Raw genomic sequence first — 18,883 nt, 5'->3', positions numbered from 1 at the left:
GGGCATTCACCTCCTGAGGGACGTATTACGGCTGTCCGACTGGATGGTCAGGCTCGACTTAAAAGACGCCTATCTAGCGGTCCCTTATCTTCCCTCCCCACCGTCGTTTCCTCCAGTTCAGGTGGGACGGGCAGGTTTACGAGTTCACCACGCTGCCCTTCGGGCTCTCCTCTGCGCCGTGGTCTTTCACAAAGGTGTTGCGCCCGGCCGTGGAGGCTTTGCGCGCGCGTGGCATCAGGATGATCGTATACCTGGACGACATGCTCTTTATGGACCAGTGTAGGGAGCGTCTAGCCTCCCAACTGCAGTTCGCGGTGAACCTGCTGCAGGGTTTGGGATTTGTTATCAACGAGAAGAAGTCTCTCTTACGCCCGATGCAGTGCTCAACATTTCTCGGGTTCAGCATCGACTCAGTATCGGCCTCCTTAAGTCTCGCAGCCAGGAAAATGTCGAAGATTCGGCACGAGTTGCGCCAGACTCTGGCGAAACCGTTGATTTCGCTGCGTCACCTGGCGCGGTTGGTGGGCCTGTTGTCGTCCTCGATACAGGCCATCTTCCCAGGTCCGCTACACTATCGAGCCATGCAACGCTTGAAAGCGCACCATCTCAGGAAGGGTCTGACGTATTCTCAGTTGATCCCGCTGTCGGAAGAGGTGAGGGACGAGATGCGTTGGTGGCTGACGCACATGGAAGCCTGGAATGGCCGTGCAATATTTGGATCAGCTCCAGACATCGTGATAGAGTCGGACGCCAGTCGTTCGGGTTGGGGAGCCAGGTGCGGAGAGTTCTCCACGGGAGGCGCCTGGTCTGCCCACGAGCACTCGTTACATATTAACTGCTTGGAGTTGCTGGCGGGTTCCTTTGCGGTCCAATGTTGGACCAAGGATCGTGTCCAGTCGTGTGTCCTTCTGCGGATGGACAACGTCTCCGCGGTCCGCTACATCAACCATCTGGTCGGCACCAGATCCAAGATGCTGGCGGATCTCGCGAGAGATTTTTGGCACTTCTGCCTGGACCGTCAGGTTTCAGTCACGGCGGAGTATTTGCCGGGCCGTCAGAACGAGGTGGCCGATTGGCACTCCCGGCACCTCCTGGATGCCAGCGTGTGGAAGCTGGATCCGCAGGTGTTTTCCCTATTGATGGACCGTTGGTGTCCGTTCTCAGTGGACCTGTTCGCCTCCTGGCTGGACCACCAGTTACCGAGGTACTTCAGTTGGCGCCCGGACCCGTTGGCGGAGGCGACGGATGCGTTCCTCCAGGACTGGTCGGGCGAGCAGGGGTATGCGTTTCCACCATTTTCCATGATAACGCGGGTATCAGCGTTGCTGCGTCGCCAATCGGCGCAGGTGGTGATGATCACGCCATGGTGGAGGTCTCAAGTTTGGTTTCCGGTTCTTCTGGAACTTTCTTGGGATTTTCCAATCCTACTCCCCCACTCTCCTCACATTCTCCTGAATCCGGACGGGCATCCCCATCGGTTAGTACAGGAGGGCTCGTTGAGACTGATGGCATGGAGGATCTCCGGCGTCGCTGGTCTCTCCCAGGCCTTTCGAGAGGGGCTGAGGATCTACTCTCCAAGGCCTGGGCGGATAGCACCACCCGGAGATACCGTTCTGCGTGGCACCGATGGCGTCGCTGGTGTGTGCGACGGGATTTCAATCCCGTGGGGGCAGATGTAGTTCATGTCCTCAACTTCCTGACTTCCTTGGCCGAGGATGGCTTGGCCTATCGGTCAATCAATACCTTCCGCTCGGCCATCTCGGCGGGACATGACCTGGTGCAGGGCTCCCCGATTGGAGAGCATCCATTGGTCTGCAGGCTGTTGAGAGGGATTCGCCTCTCGTTACCTCCCGAACCGCGGTACTCCGTCCTTTGGGACGTGAACAGGGCTCTGAATTTGTTTCTATCCTGGCAGCCGAACAGGTTTCTGTCTCGGAAGGAACTTTCAGCTAAGCTGGCAATGCTATTGTGCCTGATTTCCTGCAGGCGAGTCTCGGATGTGCGAGCGCTGGATGTTACGGCCAGGGTGTTTTCCACGGAAGGGGTATCCTTTACAGTAAGCAGGAGAACTAAGACCCTTACAAGGGTTATTTCATATCCGGCCTTCCCGGACTCCCCTAAACTGTGTGTAGTACAGTGCCTCCGTGCATATGAGGAAATGACTGATGATACTCGCCCTCCGGGTGAGAGACAACTTCTTATTGCCCTACGGAAACCGTACAAGGCTGTTTCATCCCCAACAATCGCCAGATGGGTGCGTTGGGTAATGCAGGAGGCGGGGATTGATACGAAGCAGTTTGGTGCTCATTCAGCGAGAGGAGCTACGGCCTCAAAAGCTTTTGCCCTGGGGGCTCGACTGGAGGACTTGAGGGCGGCGGATTGGTCCGCGGACTCCACGTTTAAGAGATTCTATTTCAAGCCAGTGACAGAAGTGGCTCGGCTAGTTGTCGATAAGCTTTGAACTGGCATAATCCGAAGCCTCCAGTCCTGCCATAGAATGAGAATTTGCCTAGCTTTAGTGCTGGTAAGTTCCAATTCTATTAAGGACTCGGAGGCGAGGATTAAACCCCCCCAGGACTTCCTCGAAGTGGACCCTCCCCGTACGGAATGTAAGTAACCTGTTTACGGAATTCAAGGTGTTGCAATGCTGTTGAAACTGTATGCATTCGATGTTACATACCTTGTTATCCTCAAGACGATCGGTCACTGATTGTGAGGTTTTCTTGCAGGGAATGATGGTCCAAAACAGGATGCGTGAGTCAGCCGGAACATGGGCTTCGCGCGAAGAAAGAGGAAGCAGCTGCAAAGCATGATGGGTGCTGCCGGAGTACAGAGACTAACAAAGGACTTAACGTTCAGTTTCCTGTTTTCTTTCCCAAGTGTTCATGGGAAGAGTAGTTTTGATACGTTTTTCTTGCTGCTGTAGAAAATAAAGTGAAGAAAGTAAGGCATAATCCTCGCCTCCGAGTCCTTAATAGAATTGGAACTTACCAGCACTAAAGCTAGGCAAATTCTCATTATGCCTCATTTATAGTCAAAGTCCTTAATTTCCATTATATATCACCTCAAAAATACCAGGATGCAAAATGTAACTGAGAAAAAAGTACTGACTGATGGAGGGCATCATAGGTCATATGAGGCACTTGGGAGCTAAACTGAATACAAATAATTATTTTCTGGAAAAGCTACTAACAGGCACAACCTCAGGCTGGTTAAAAACAACCTAAAAAGGAGAGTGATCATATGCAAGGGTCTCTAAATGAGTACAGTCTGACAAAAGTGTGCCCTTGCTTAACAAAGTGCACGCACAGACTCCATATAGGTTTGGAAGGACAGTTTTTAAGGCACTGAGATTGTATCGGATATATGCTGAATTCTCACTGTTTTACAAATTGATTAAATATATTGAAATGAATATGTTTTTTCTTTAAATTAAAAAAAGAAGGAAACAGCAGTACAGCGTAGCCATGCTTCCGATTTTATGTGATCTGTTTACAAAAGTAGACGTTGGACATGGTTAGAATAAATGGTAAAAATCAATCTCACCCAGTATTGTAGCTATCAGCCAGCAAAACTGCAACCTCCTGAGCACCTCCATGTCAGCTGCCTTGGAAAACAATGTAAAATAACGAAGACTGCTTTAACAAGCACGCAGTGGGAGTTTGGGAGGCAGAGAGGAGACGCCATGCGCGTGCACATCACCTGTCCGTGCGCACACATGGTTTGTCTTCCTTCGCGCACCAAACTGACAGCAATAGTCTCATCAAGGCGAAGCAGCGCATGCGCTGCATGCGCTAGGGGAGACCTAAACATGAACCCAACAGAATAAGTCCACTAGTGCATGCCTTTAACATTCCAAAACAGACCATGAGCATGCTTGAAACCAGTAGCGTAACAAAGTCTTCCGCACCCCCCACAGTGCGGGGGGCGAGCTCCAGGAGGGTCACTTAGCACAGCACACAGGCCTGAGCACTCCTGAGTAGGTCCAAAGGGGGGCCCCCTCCATGTACTTTGCAGTGTGGTCCCCACAAGTTTTGTTACGCAACTGCTTGGAATACTCAAGTCTCACCTGTCCGTCTGTTTATAATATACATCTAATTAAAGAACCATCTCATACAATCTTAATCCCATCTCATTTAGAAAAGGGCACCAAGGGGTTAACACCGGTTCACCATCTACATTCTTTTTATTAGCCGGCTGTTGTTCTTTTTCAGCAGTTTTTCATTTCCTCAATTGTGCAACCCAACATCAATGGAAGATATTGCAGTTTTCTTGCAGTAAATAAGATTAAACAATTTCTCTATTGCCAAACCCAAGGATAAAGATAAGTTTGATTTAGTTTTTCTTGAGTCACCTCAAGTCACATGCATGATAGACATGCTCAGCAGCGAAAAAAGCATGTGTTGGGCAGGACATACATCTCTTATGTCGAAAGATGTCTGGGACAATAGCACACCTCGGACCGTCGTCTTTCTACTCCCTATTAATCATGTGCATCAGCAGCATGAATTAAAAATATCACACAAAGGCATTTGAATCGTATCTATTATGAACACTCATCCTGGACACGTTTTTGTGAAAGTGGAACCTCTACGCCATTCAGAATCCTTCAAAGGAAACCAGTGCCTAATCCGCATCTTTTTCTTTACCCAACTAACTATGGCTGAGTAGTGGACACAAGCAACAGGAGCATTGTTAACATGCCAGAGGCCACCCTGTCTGCGCCAGTCTGTACCTGGACCGCACCCAGCGCCTTGTCTCTCCTTCCATCCATCACTACACCACTGCCGAGCTGCTAGCCCTAGCCCCCAGAAGCCGTAACAACAACTGCTGCATCGTCTCCCCAAGACACATGGAAGGTCCTTTTGCCTGCCACTACTGCTTGCACAACTGGTTGACCTGCAACACCAGCACCTGCACCACGACTACACAGCCAACCTCCAACCCTTCGGGACAGTTCCAAAACATGTTTCTCAAAATTCGATCACTCTGCAAGCATGCTGTAGAAATCTGGGACACCATCACCACTTCCACCCCGACGTGATGCTCATCACCAAGGCCTGGCTCACACCATCCTCAACGCCCGACATAGTGACCCCAATGTCCCACGGCTACAAGATGATACCACAGAGACCGCACAAACAAATACAGAGGAGGCATTGCCATCGTCCACAAGATGACCCTCCAATGCACCACCACCAACGAGATCTCACCAATCAAGGAACACCTCAACTTCCAAATATGGATCGACACAAATACAATCAACAAAGGAACCCTCACCTACACACCTCAACACCCATGCCCCAGATTCTGCGATGCTATTTCCGAAGTCCTCGCCCCCCTGGTAATCAACTGCAGGAACTTCATCTTCCACAGCGACCTCAATTTCCACCTCAATGGCACCAACTCTTCCAACCACCAGACCCCACACCTCTAGAAACCTTGAGCTAAACATCCAAAACTTCTCTGACTGGATCTCAAACTGCGCAGCCACTATCACCCCCATGGAAATGGCCAACACCAACAGAACCTACAAACACATCAACTGGTTCCCCCCGAAATCCAGGCCTTCAAATGCAAGTGCAAATGACTGGAGAGGTGATGGCACTCCAGCAGAAACCCATCAGACCTCAACACCTTCAAAGCGGCCCTCACTTATACCACCACTGCCTCAATGAAGCCAAAAAGGATGCCCTAACCATCGACAAGGAGGCTAGTGCCAATCACACAAAACATCGTCAGAGAATTTTCATGACCATCTGCCACCAAGACCGAGATTCTACCCTTCCCCCCAGTCCCCTGCGACTCCCTGGCAGACTACTTCCACAACAAGATTGTGGCAACTTCGACCCGCAGCCAACCAACCTCAGTTACCTCGTGAGATACAACGACAAATCCCACAGGCACCTCACCGACTGAACTAAATTTACCATGACAATCACCACAGTGATCATGACCTCCATCCACTCCGTAACACCGACAGACCCTTGATCCCACCACGCCTTCAACCTGACAGAAGGAAATCAGTAGAGCACACACCATCATCCTCCACTCATCCATCACCACTGCCACCTTCCCTGACTCCTAGAAACAAGCAGAGGTGAAACCCCTCCTGAAGAAGCCCTCCAGTGAGCTCAAGAACTACTGCCCCATCTCTCTGCTCCCCTTCCTGTCAAGGTCCTGGAGAAAGCCATGAACTGCCAGCTCACAGATCACCTGGAAGAAAACAACCTACTTGATGACTCCCAGTCCAGCTTCCGCTCCAACCACAGCACCGAGACTACCTTAATAACCGCAACCGAAGACATCAGATCCACCCTTGACCGTGGTGAGACAGCAGCACTGATGCCCCTCGAGCTCTCAGCAGCTTTCGGCACCGTATCACACCATACCCTCATCGCCAGACTCCACCACATCGGCATCTGAGGAAACACCCTCAAGTTGATCACCTCCTTCCTCACAGGACGCACACAGAAACCAGTGGTTGGATACCCCCCGGGGTGATAAGCCATGCTATATTAATACTGATTGATTGATTTTAACTTTATACAGCTCCAGTTACTGGCTAAATTGAGGAACTACCTTTCCCAGCTTTGCTGCCAAAGCTGTAAGTGCCAAACTATGCCTCCACGGAAACCCAAAAACTCCTGGAAATTTGTGACTTTCAAGTATCTGCCTTCAATATAGAACTGTCCAGCAGGTTTTCTTCCCAGTGTGGCGTGTTCCTGCATCCTCATATAGGCAGAATGTGAAAGCCACAGGTAACATGCGAATGTCTATGGCCTACACATTATTGTACGTTGTCCTCTTATTGAAGCCTAAACCCATATCCTATGCAAAACCTGCCAAAGCATTGGCATCTCATCCAACTGAGCGCAGAAACCGAAGTAATCTTGCCATGGTTCCCGGATTCTCTCAACAGACATGGAGCATCACAATTAGAGCGAATTGCCAGAGCAACAGCCTTCATGAAACCCTCCGGTGTGCCCTGCAAGTTGTGATTTGTGGCATGACTGGGGATGGTCTCATGATGGGGTTGATCTTATGTGATAAACTGTGGAGGTGACTTGGGTGACATTGGGGCTCAGAGTGTGGTTGGACCACAGTGAGGTCCATCGCAAGGGGTATTGTCAGGTGGCTTCCGGCCTTGGTAGTGGAACCTGGTACATGACAAACAGTCACGCCATAGTTGCAATACAATTAATACTTCTTTCAGATAGTCAATAAGTTGGTTATTCACTTGTACATTAACCCTCAATCTAGCTATTGGAAGTAAGGCATAGGGAATCCCACTGACCCACAACTTCTGTTTCATCTCTTCCAATGTTTGTTGTCGTTTCTCTATCTCCAGACCATAATCAGGACAAAATAGTGGCTTATTTACATTGAACGTTATTTTTCTTTGATTCCAAACCTCTATTAGAATGCTCATCTAGTGTCTTTACCTCTGTATTCTTTCTATAATCATAAGTGGCAATGACGTCAGATGAAGACTTGGGGTTTTGAGGCCCCTGTTGACCTGGATATCCTTTAAAGTACCTGGGTTGGTCAGAGTTTTAGTTCCAAGCTGTTAATACTCTGCCATCTGCATTTACTTAAATATGTTCAAGAGTTAAGAAAAATGTAAAGCAAGGGTAGTAAATTACAGTTCATAGATTTGGAATCTCTATGATGAACACTGTATAGATTTAGGCATATGTAGCAAATGTTGGCTGGCAGAGCAGAAAAGTACTTAGAAATTCTGGGCCAACAAGTCATTAATCAATGAAAATATACCACTGTTAATTGATCTGATTTGCATCTAGATGTTTCTTGCATTGAAGTAGTGATAACTATTCTATTTGCATTGCTCACATGTAACATACTAATAAAAATAACTGAGCCCAACATTGACACACAACCACACTGCATGCATAGATGAAAAACCCATGGCCATTTAAAAAAAACATTCAACAGACATACAGACACTCATTCATACAGACAAAACCATGGAATTAGTAGTGCACATAGACCTACACTGATACTTAACTTTATTCAGCACAGGATGATCTACACCAAGGGTGCACAAGTTTATGTTTGTGAATGGATCCTGGGTGAGAACCTCATGAGAGCACAATATAATATCCCTCAGGACAGTACTGGTGTGTATCAGGAGAGCCCTGGGTGTTGATCATGAGAAGAGCATGGAGTGTCAAGCATCAGAAGAGCACTGGGCAATTTACATTAGGGGTCACAAGCTTCCTTTTATACTTGTGCAGATTGCAAAGTTTCTATGGTTGTATTATGGGCACATGGTGCTGCAGTCTGGACACTTCCTGCCAAGACACAGGTGCTCAGGTGTGAGTGAGCATGGAAGAACGGGCTCTCAGACACACCTCACCACTGAATGGCTGCTGATTACCCACTGCTGATAGTTTACTTCGCCCATTTGAGCATTCCTCAGATAAAGTGTGGGATAATTCCCTTGTGTGACACAGCATGGAATGGCAGAGATATTCAATGTGCAAATTATGTATTACTTGCTATTCAAAAGCTGGATAGAAGCTTGGTGTCATGCTCCAGCAAGGAAGGTTCTAGTAGCACAATGGAGGACCACTGATTTCATTGAAGAACTCGCCAATGGATGCCACTATATGGCCACTTAAAGGGAAGATTAGGCAAAGCCTGGAAGGAGACACAAGAGAAGAGCAAATCAAAGGAAATGCCTTTGAGGTCCACGGTGCAAGATATGAGCAATTACCAATGAATAGTAAACATGCAAAGACCCAGTCCCATTTTTCCCCCATATTTCGCTCCCGCAACGTTCTGGGGCTTTATAGTCTATCCACTGGATTTTGTCAGTCTGGTTCTCTTAACCTTCCATTGACTTTTATTATCCTCTGACATTGTGGTTTAGTCCTGTGACTTACTAAAAGATTACACTGTCCCTAAGGTTGTGTTGCTTATCCCATTCACCCTCTGAATTGGCAATGTTTAGTTTTAATTTTAAAGCTTGTGCTAGGCTGACCTAGAGGAGAGGTCTATAACTTGATACACTCCACCCGTCTATTTTTTTCCTCCTATTTCAGACTATTCGTTCCTGCTAAGTATAGGAGAGTTTTCCTTTCCTTGTTGTTCATTCGACTCATGCATGTAAAATGGGGCAGATATGGACAGACTTGGTAACTCTTTACAAGACAAACCCATGATATTGCGTGGCAGTTCCCACTTCCACCTGTGGAGCAGTATCAAGCTGGTTCCTGTACCCAGTAATTTACTTCTGTGAAACACCTGCATTTTATGTTGTACCCCAATTTTCAAACCCTTTGGGTCCCGTCGAACTGGCGCTACCCTGCATTTATGTATTAGATGATTGTAACGTCATTGCATAGACTTTCCCTTTCTTGTGTGACACAATGGAAAATGTAAATTATATATGCGATTCCAATGCTCATTCAGTCTCAAGTCTAGCTGCACACAGCATTTCCTGTGGAGACTTCATGTCACCAGGTCTTCAAATAAGTAAAATAAGAAGTACAGAGAGAAAGTGGGCTTTGGGTCAGCACCACCCAGCCTTTTTCATGCGTTGTTCATGGTTTGACATTGCTTGAAAGGGCTTTCCATCCCAGTCATGGAATTTTAAAGATGGTTATTTTGTCCCATCAGCGTCTTCATTCCAATAGGTTGTTAGGGAAAGTCAATGAATCCTTGTGATAGACCGTAAACACTACATGACATGCAGCTTGTGATCAATCAGAGTGTATTCCAAGATGTATTTACATTGCTATCCCAATGATATTATAAGTGCTGATTTAAGAATTGTTTTAACAACTCCAACAACTTGTTAGATTTGCAGATTTTTCTCGCCAGAAAGACGTGAAAAATGATGGGCTTAAAAGATGCAACAGAAGAACTGGTTATTTGCCAAAAGTGACACTATTCAATATTTACTTTGTATGCCCTTTAAGTTCATAATTTAGAATATAAAATTCATCTTCTAACTCCTTTTCATAAGTCTGTTCTTTGAGGGTACAGCTTGACTCTGGAAACCGTCCAGTAAAAGGGTCTGACTCACACTTCCATATTGTTCTAGCCCAGTTTAGTTATAATATTTAGTTTCTAGAACAGCAATGGGCAATGTGCACAAAGTCTCCCAGCTATTACTTAGGGCCACATGCATCTAGCTAATGAATAGCGATTCTTAAGCAATCACTATTAAGAAATCGCAATTCCTTATGCATGTAAGTTTTGCTAAAATATTACCGATTCCGACAAATTCCTTAATTGCAAATTTCGGTCCGCAATCAAGGAATGCCTTCCAATTCCCTAAAGGCCCATAGGAATGAATGGGACAGCATTCGCAATTTGCCATTACCAAATAGGTAATCACAAATTGCTCATGCATTTCAAGGGTGCAAGGAGGCTTAAAGGCCACCCTGATGCCCCACCAACAAAGGTTCGTATGGACATGTGGTGCACACACATGCCCTAAGGATATGATTATGCACCACACTGCACTTTGAAAAATGCATTTTGTGCATTTTTCAAAGGAATTGCAAATTACCATCAACTTGAAGTTGATGGTAATTTGCGAATGCATAATGCATCGCAATTTGGGAATCGCAATTTACGATTCCCTAACTGCATTCACAAAATAGGTAATCACAAAAATTGCGATTACCTATTCTGCGAATGCCTTTGAACTTGATGAATCGCAAATAGCATTTTACTGGTAGCAAACGGGACGATTCTGCAAATCAGACAGTTTGCGACCAGTATAATGCTGCCCCTAAATGCTTCCCCTAATGAAAAGTGAGACCTATTGGCTTACGGTAAAGTCTTCTGAGTTTTTCACCTTTGTTCAAGTTCAGAAGCAGGAGAGTTTTTCTGCACATAACATAATGAGCAAATTTGCTCACAAATTTTCTTTTGCCGTAGCACAGTGCCCATGCTAATTATTGTTTGGGAAATTTACTCTACAACACACTTTTATAAATGTTTCTCCCACTACTTGCTTTGTTTTAAAACTTCACAAAAGATGGCAACATTTAAACATGAACTTCATGAAGTTATGGAAAAAGAAACCATGAAAGTTCACACCACTAGAGGAAACCAGCATGAGTCCTGGTAGAAACCCTGAGATTCACAAGAATACAGCCCCCAGCTAGAAACACTTCCATGGAAGTAGATTGTTCAGTCCACAAGTGCAATGGGTGAATAAACTGTTGTCTCCAAGCCCAAAAATAGTCCTGATCGATCCCATAGTGCAATGGTTAGTGAGGACAATTGTAGTTACACTACAAATCAAATTTGACCCAATGAAGTCCTCGTTTAGTTCTTAGCTACTGGGTGTGAAAGTCCCTATGCACTGTGAGTGTACAATACTGAGCGTAGATGAAAAAAGACATTGGCTAGTGGGAACGACGGAGAGCCATTCAGTGTGTTCACCCTTTTGTGGTGTACTACAATTCAAAGAGTTTGACCTAGAAGTGGGCCCTCGTTGTCATGGTCTGGAACATGCTGCTTCACTCCGTTGCTGGGCTTTGAGAATCCTTTCATTGCACCTACTTTCGGAGGTCCTATGCTTACTCCTGGCTACTTCATCTTCTCCTCTGTAACCAAAAGATGACACTTGAGACCCTCCACTGTGATGGTGCAATGGGCTGACTGGTCCCAAAAAGGGATTGAACAACCTACGGTCAGCTGTGATACATACTTTGTGCGGCTCAACGTGCATTAAGGAGAGAATGTGACCTAACAGCCAGAGCTACCGACTTTGGAACTGGGGAGCCAGATTTGAGTCTCAAGGGCCATCTCAACGTCCTGTGATTCTCTACAAATCACTTAACCTCCCGGCGCCGGCGCCTACCAAAAATGAATGCGTCCTTGCGTAATGTAACTGGTGTCCATGAAAGTACTCCAATACCTTCAGGTTGAGTTGTCACTATATAAAATTGCAACACAGAAAAAAGGGCTTGAAGTCCATAAGTAGAAATATGGGCAACTCAGGATGAAAAAGTGAGTGACCGCTAGAAGGGCAGAGTAAGAAAGAAGTAGGGCTGGGAACAGATGTTACTGAGCTGGAGAGCACGACAGATCAGGGATTCACACTATTTCTCTGGTGGCAGCATTCTCATCATTCCCTGCACCAGCCAGATCCTGGAAGGTTTCATTTCTTTTACCATCTTTCTTCGTATTTTCTCTTGCTTTTTGAGGTTCATGGGAATCTTTTCAAATTCTGACTGTGCCACACTTTTAGATATTAGCAGTAAATTTTGTGACAGAGGTCCTGGGATCTCATGTGTCTAGTCTGTATATTCCTTTTCAATCTACATTTCCCATGACTGCAAAGGATTTGTCATACAGGTCATCCCAGACAAAGGTTCTCAGGGTGTTTTGATGCGAGAGATGTCCATGAAGATAGGAGTGTCTGCTGCAAGTCTGTAATACCATGCAAGGATGTCCCTTTCTAACAACCTCTCTTGCACATGCTTTTCTTAGCATCCGCACCTACTTTCCTTCGCTGCACACTAGTTAGGTTTCTCTCAGTTACCCCTTCAGTGCACATCTTCTGCTGTACAATGTAGTTGTATCATGTGTTCTAAGGTATAACTACTGCACAAGCCTCAAATGTTGGGACCCCCTCGCTATATCCGCTTCTGCAAACTAATTGAGCCCAAGGTGATGCCATTGGCAAAAGATTTATTTAGGCTTATCTATGCCAGGGAGCATGCGGCGAGCTGTGGAGGGACTGATGGGGATTCATGCCATTAAGTGTGGAAGTGAGCAACGTTTATGACAACAGCCATACCACCTTTTTGGCTGACTCAATTATTTAAGCTTCGCACTTTTCATCATATAACCTTTATATGTGTGAAAGCTTTCCCTCGTTAACAAAAGGCTTACAAGGTGCAGTGAAGTAATGGTACATGCCTAACTGGTTCTGTAACATTACACAGCGGGCTACTCAACACTGCAACAACTACAGTGCCCAAAAGCTTTCACACATTAGTCACATCGCTTCTTCTTCAGCTGTTGACAAGCAGCACCAGCACACACTCATGGAAATCTAGAGTTATACATTCTGCATAAAAATGTTTCACAGAATTCATCATATCAGTATGGATTGCTAACTTTAAAAAATGTTTTAAAGTTATTACTTTCCTTCATTTGTATCTTTTGTTCCTACATGTGTTTCACTCTGCGAAATGGATTTGCTAACCACAAACTGGGTGTGGCTTAAAACAGGAAGCTATTCACAAGGTCAGTCATGTGGAAAACAGGTGTGCACCTAATAAGGTCATTCCTGCTGATCTTCGGAAGGGCCAATAAAAGAGGTTGTGGGAATGTCCTGTATGTTATTTACATTGTAGCAAAGGTATTTCCCTCCATAATCCTCCTAAGAAAGCAAGAATAGACCCTTGCCGGAGATGCATATTTGATCAACATTCCAATTGCCACTGAAAGAGAAGCCTCTTCTACAATAACAACTTGCTTTTACGTCACACTTCACACCACGCGTCAGCCATTCCATTAGGATGTGCTGCTACAACCCAATAGAATGCTACACAATCTACCAAACTAGGAAAGTGTCGTATCTTCATGGCTTTCGTCCTGCCTTCTATGCATTCTCTCCTTAGTTGCTGCCCAGGCTGTGTTACTATGTGTGCAAGGTTTAAGTGTCAGTTGGAATGAGTGGGGCTCCCGGTAGGGCCTTCCTGCTTCCTTACTACCATCTTTACCTGTAACCTGAGACTCCTATCTAAAGTCTAAACCGTAACCTGTTTCACCTATTCTACTGGCTACCCTGCATCTTCATCTACCACAGAAAGATGGAATGCCGAGGTGTCCTTCCAAATCCACAGGTCACTGCAGATGTCTGACACACAATAACATCCCAACATCCCCTCACCAAGAGAAGGGCAGTGATGGATCATCCATGGGCAAGGAGAGAAGCAGAAGAAACAGAATTAAACCCTACAGCTTAACATAGGTCCAGGAGGGCTAGATCCATCATCGATTTTCAGATATGGACATAAAAGAATTTGCATAAAATTTACTTCTTGAGCAGTTATGCACCAAATGTTGATCCTGTGTTGGATATTCATGACCTACAGGAAGGATTTTCTGTGGTTAGGGTAGGATTCCTTTTTAGATCTGTCTAGAGACAGCATTAGCTGTTCCAGACCTCACTTGATCGCAAAAAGCAAATGAATACAAATCTGTGCAGAGAACGAGAGGTTGGCTCCATCCCTTTGTTATTATTAACATAGGCCTTTTTTTAGGCAGAAGTTGTATTACTCTGCTATATACTAAATCTATAGGTTATGATTGATAGTGAAGTTGTTAACACGGACACAGAATCAAATGCGGAAGGAAGGGTCATTGCATGTAGTAATAATAATAATAATAATAATAATAAGGCATTTATAAAGCGCATGGCTGCACAAACTGTGTGTCCCCGCGCTAACTGCTAACTAAAACTGTCAGAGGGAGAGGGGTGGAGGGGAAAGAGGAAGATAATTATTGTGGGAAGAGGTGTGTTTTTATTTTGGCTCTGAAAAGCGTTTCTGAGGGTTCCATACGCAGATGAACTGGGAGAGCATTCCAGTGTTTAACTCCAAGGTAGCGAAAGGATCTTCCTCCCATTCTGGCTCTGAAAATACGGGGAAGTTTGAATTGTGTCATTCCAGAAGATCTTAGGTCTCTGAGGGGACGATGGATAGTCAGTAGGTTTCTGAGATAGATAGGTCCTTTATTGTGGGCAATTTTATGGGCGTAGCAGAGGCTTTTGAATCTGATTCTTTCCCTAACAGGGAGCCAGTTAAGTTTGGATAGGGCCGCTTTGGAGGATGTTCTTCTGGGAAGACCTAGTACCATGCGGGCGGCTGCATTCTGTATGCATTGTAGCTGGTGTAACTGCTTTTGGTTAAGGCCTAATAAGAGAACATTTCCATAGTCTAAGTGGGGAGTTATGAGCGCGTGCACTATTGTTTTTCTGGCTTCAGTAGGGATGAGATCAATGATTTTTCGTAGGGTTTTTAAAGTGCCGAAGCATTTGCCTGTGATTTTGTTGACTTGAGATTTTCCCGAAAGATCCGCGTCAATCATAACCCCTAAGTTTCTGACCTTTTCTACAGGGTGGGGGGGATCGCCCAAAGCCGTGGGCCACCATGCCTGGGACCATATTGAAGTATTGTTCCCTACCACCAACACCTCTGTTTTGTCTCCGTTTAAGCGGAGGCAATTGTTGTCCATCCAGGTGGCTACAGCAGTCATGCAGCCAGAGAAATTGGTGGCATATTTCTCGCTGTCTGGGGTGAGCTTGAACATGAGCTGGGTGTCGTCGGCATAGCTGACAATGCCCACCCCAAAGTTCTCTATGACGCGAGCCAGGGGCTCCATATAAATGTTGAATAGGGTAGGGCTCAAACTAGAGCCCTGAGGAACCCCATAGCTCACGTCACGAGAAGATGATTTAAAGGGTGGGCAGTGCAGCTGGAACGATCTTTTAGAGAGAAAAGACTTGAACCAAGCCAGAGCGTGGGCTTTTACTCCAATGTCTGCGAGTCGGGACAGCAGCGTGGCATGGAGCACAGTATCGAAAGCTGCGCTTAGGTCTAACATGACCAACGCTGCTGTTTCTCCCTCGTCTACCATCTTGCGGATGCATTCTGTTGAGTATAGCACAGCTGATTCCGTAGAATAGCCAGGTCTAAAACCCGATTGAGTGGGGTGGAGTACATTTTCCTTTTCAAGAAAAGCCATGAGTTGTTTGTTGACTATTTTTTCTATAATCTTGGCACATTGTGGCAGGAGGGAGATGGGTCTGAGGTTTTGAAATTGAGTGATAGGGATGTTGTTTTTTTTTTTTTAGAGGGATGACTTGCGCTGTTTTCCAAGCCTCTGTTACATTGCATTCTTGAAATGAGAGGGTTATCATATTTCTTATGTGATCTATAAGAAAGCTTTCCATAATGTCTTTACTTTTGTCCAAAGAGCATACATCGGTAGGGGAACCAGAATGTATGCTATTGATAATGGTGATCAAGTCTTTTTTTCCAGGGGTAATGAATTGAGTAAGGGTAGGTTTTTGAGTAAGGGGAGTCCTGGTCCTTGCCTCTTTTACTAATATAGAGGGTTTGGGGAAAGTGGCGTGGATTTTCTCGACTTTTTCGATGACGAAGTCAGCTATTTGTTCACATATGTCGTTGGAGTATGTGTCCTGCGTATCTAAACACGTAGTGTCTGTTAGTTCTTTATAGATACGGAAAAGTTATTTTGTGGGATTGGCTGCCTCTTCAATTCTGATTTTGTAAAAGGCGCTTTTTTCCTCTCTTACCATTTTCTGATATATTTTTAGTTCCGATTTGTAAATTTCCTTAAGCTCGGGGGAGTAGTTTTTCCTCCATTTGCGTTCTGTTGCTTTGCATTGGGTCTTTGCGATTTTTAGTTTTTCCGAGTACCATGGTTCTGATTTGGTTCTCCTGACAGGGGGTTTCGAGGTCCACGGGGCGATGTTGTCTAATGCCTTACCTAGCCAAAGTTCATAGTTGTTCCATGTGTCTTGTAGGGACTGACCTACCGGAAGGGTGTGTTTCTCTAATTCGCTGATCAGGCGTTCAGGGGTGTAATTTTACCAATTTCGGCGTTTTGCAGACAGCGGTTTATTGGGAACATTCTTAGTAATGTTAGTAGGGATGTAAAAAGTACTAATATGATACGACCATATTATTGGGACCGGGGGGAGCATCTCAATACCTTCCCATGGGGCAAATATAGGGTCAAGGAGGTGACCATGTTGATGCGTTGGGTTGGTGGATAGCAATTTTATTCCCAGCGCATGTAATGCTGTTTTAAGTATTTGAGCTTCTTTAGCATTATTGTCTTCAAGGTGAAGATTGAGGTCACCTAAAAGCATGAAGTTGTTATGTCTTATAGCTAGCTGGGTGGCTACTTCTAGGAGTTGGTTGCAGAAGGGTGTAGCAGTGCCTGGGGGGCGATATATGAGAAGACCAGTAATGGTGGTAAATGGAGATAATTTTATAGAGAATGTACCACATTCACTATTCGTGATGGTCTCATTAGTGAGAGTACATTCAAGTTCCTTTTTGAAAATCAGAGCAAGTCCTCCACCACGTTGTTTAGGCCTGTCGATTCTTAAGAGACTGTAGTTCGAGGGCACTGTCTCTAAGATGTCGGGGGAGGAGGATTCCTCTAACCATGTTTCCGTCAGGAACATAACATCGAATTCCCAGTTTTGCAGCAGATCGTGTATTTCTGTCTTATGTTTTATCATGGACCTACAGTTGAGCAGCATCATTTTTAATTTGGTCTTAGGGACGTCGTGGTTCTGGAGAGTGGGGAGCGGTTTGTTACATATATTACAATGTGACGGTAACATCATGTTAGGGTCAATGGTGTGCAGACATGATTTATTAGAGATCTTACCCATTTCTAATAGAGTTGAGCTTGCGTATTGGATTCTCAGATGGTAATCCACCCTGTCAGTCTTTGGGGCATGGAGTCCTGCCCCGTGCCACGGTCGGTCGCGGACGCGCGCTGACGGGCTGGACTCTGGCTTGACTCCGGCGCGCGATCGGCGCGCCCGCAATGCGCGGCCGCTGCGCGGAGCCATGTACGTATATTTTTATAGCGTCGTCTGAGCGACGTTCCCCAGCGCGCCTTCACTAAGATGGCCGCTGTTCTCGAGCACCGAGTCCCCGCAGATGCCGGCCTTTAGATCGGCCACACCCACAGACAGGAACCGAGCAAGTAAGCTGCCCGAACAAGGTGAAAAAAGACAAGTCGCTAAAATACACACACCTTTAAAGTGACCAGGTGCAAGGCAACGTTAGAAGTAGGTGCCAGAGAAAAACTTTAAGGCGTTTTGCAGTTTAGCGCGAGGGAGGGGGGAGGACACACAGGTAAATTCAAGACGATTCAATGATTTTTTTAAAACAGCAGCAAATAAAATGCACACCTCCCGGCTCAAGCCTCAGGAGAGCAGCAAGCAGTGATAAATACAATAGGAAGGTGTTTATGCTTTGATAGCTACAACAGAAAATGATTTTGTGTTGCAAACTGTGATAAAGGCCACAATAGGGGGTTTTACACTGTGACCTCAGTGTCAAATACAATAGGATAGGGATGTATAAGGTGTACTCTGTGACAAATAATATAGGAAGAGGCATGACATTGTTTATCACCTTCTTACACAAATCTTAAACATATAAGCAATGGCTGGATATTTATTTATTAGGTGTTATTATGTCTTTTGAGAGGTTCTGTGTTTTTAGACCTCACCACCTTCCTGAAGAAGTCTTGGACTGCTCTGCTTTGATACTATGAGGCGCCAGTGCTAAAGGTGTGTAATTGGTGCTCTGTTGTGGGTCCAATGGGAAGGAGACTGCAGGGCTTTGGCCAGACCCTTTCTTGGTCCTATTCTTTATGGGAATTTAATTGGTTAGCAGTTGTGTGTGTCTACCAATGCGGCAGTTCAATGTTCATAATTCAGCTACGTTGTTAAAACAACCCCTCCACCCAAGTGAAACACAGTAGCAAGGGGCTTCAGATTCAATATAGTCATGTCAAATTTGGTAGGAAGGGGTTTTCTGTTGTACACTCTGACAAATACAACAGGGAGGGATCTTACAGCATGAGCTCTGACAATTACAAAAGGATAGGCTTATATATGTTATTAACTCTACCAATTAAAATTGGAAGGAGTTCTATATTGTGAACTCCTTGACCAACACCACACCCTTACACTGATCCCTAGTTTAGAAAGGTCAGGCATTCAGTGCACACATTTGTAATTTTATGTTTAGTATTTAGTTAAGAGTGACTTAAAGTACTTTTCCTTTTTTAAAGTACAGGCCATAAGTGAACACTGATTTATTAC

The sequence above is a fragment of the Lissotriton vulgaris genome, unplaced genomic scaffold (assembly GCF_964263255.1).
Source record: "Lissotriton vulgaris unplaced genomic scaffold, aLisVul1.2 SCAFFOLD_548, whole genome shotgun sequence".
Lineage (NCBI taxonomy): Eukaryota > Metazoa > Chordata > Amphibia > Caudata > Salamandridae > Lissotriton > Lissotriton vulgaris.
The sequence above is the reverse complement of the archived record's forward strand: the minus strand, read 5'-3'. Positions refer to the sequence as shown.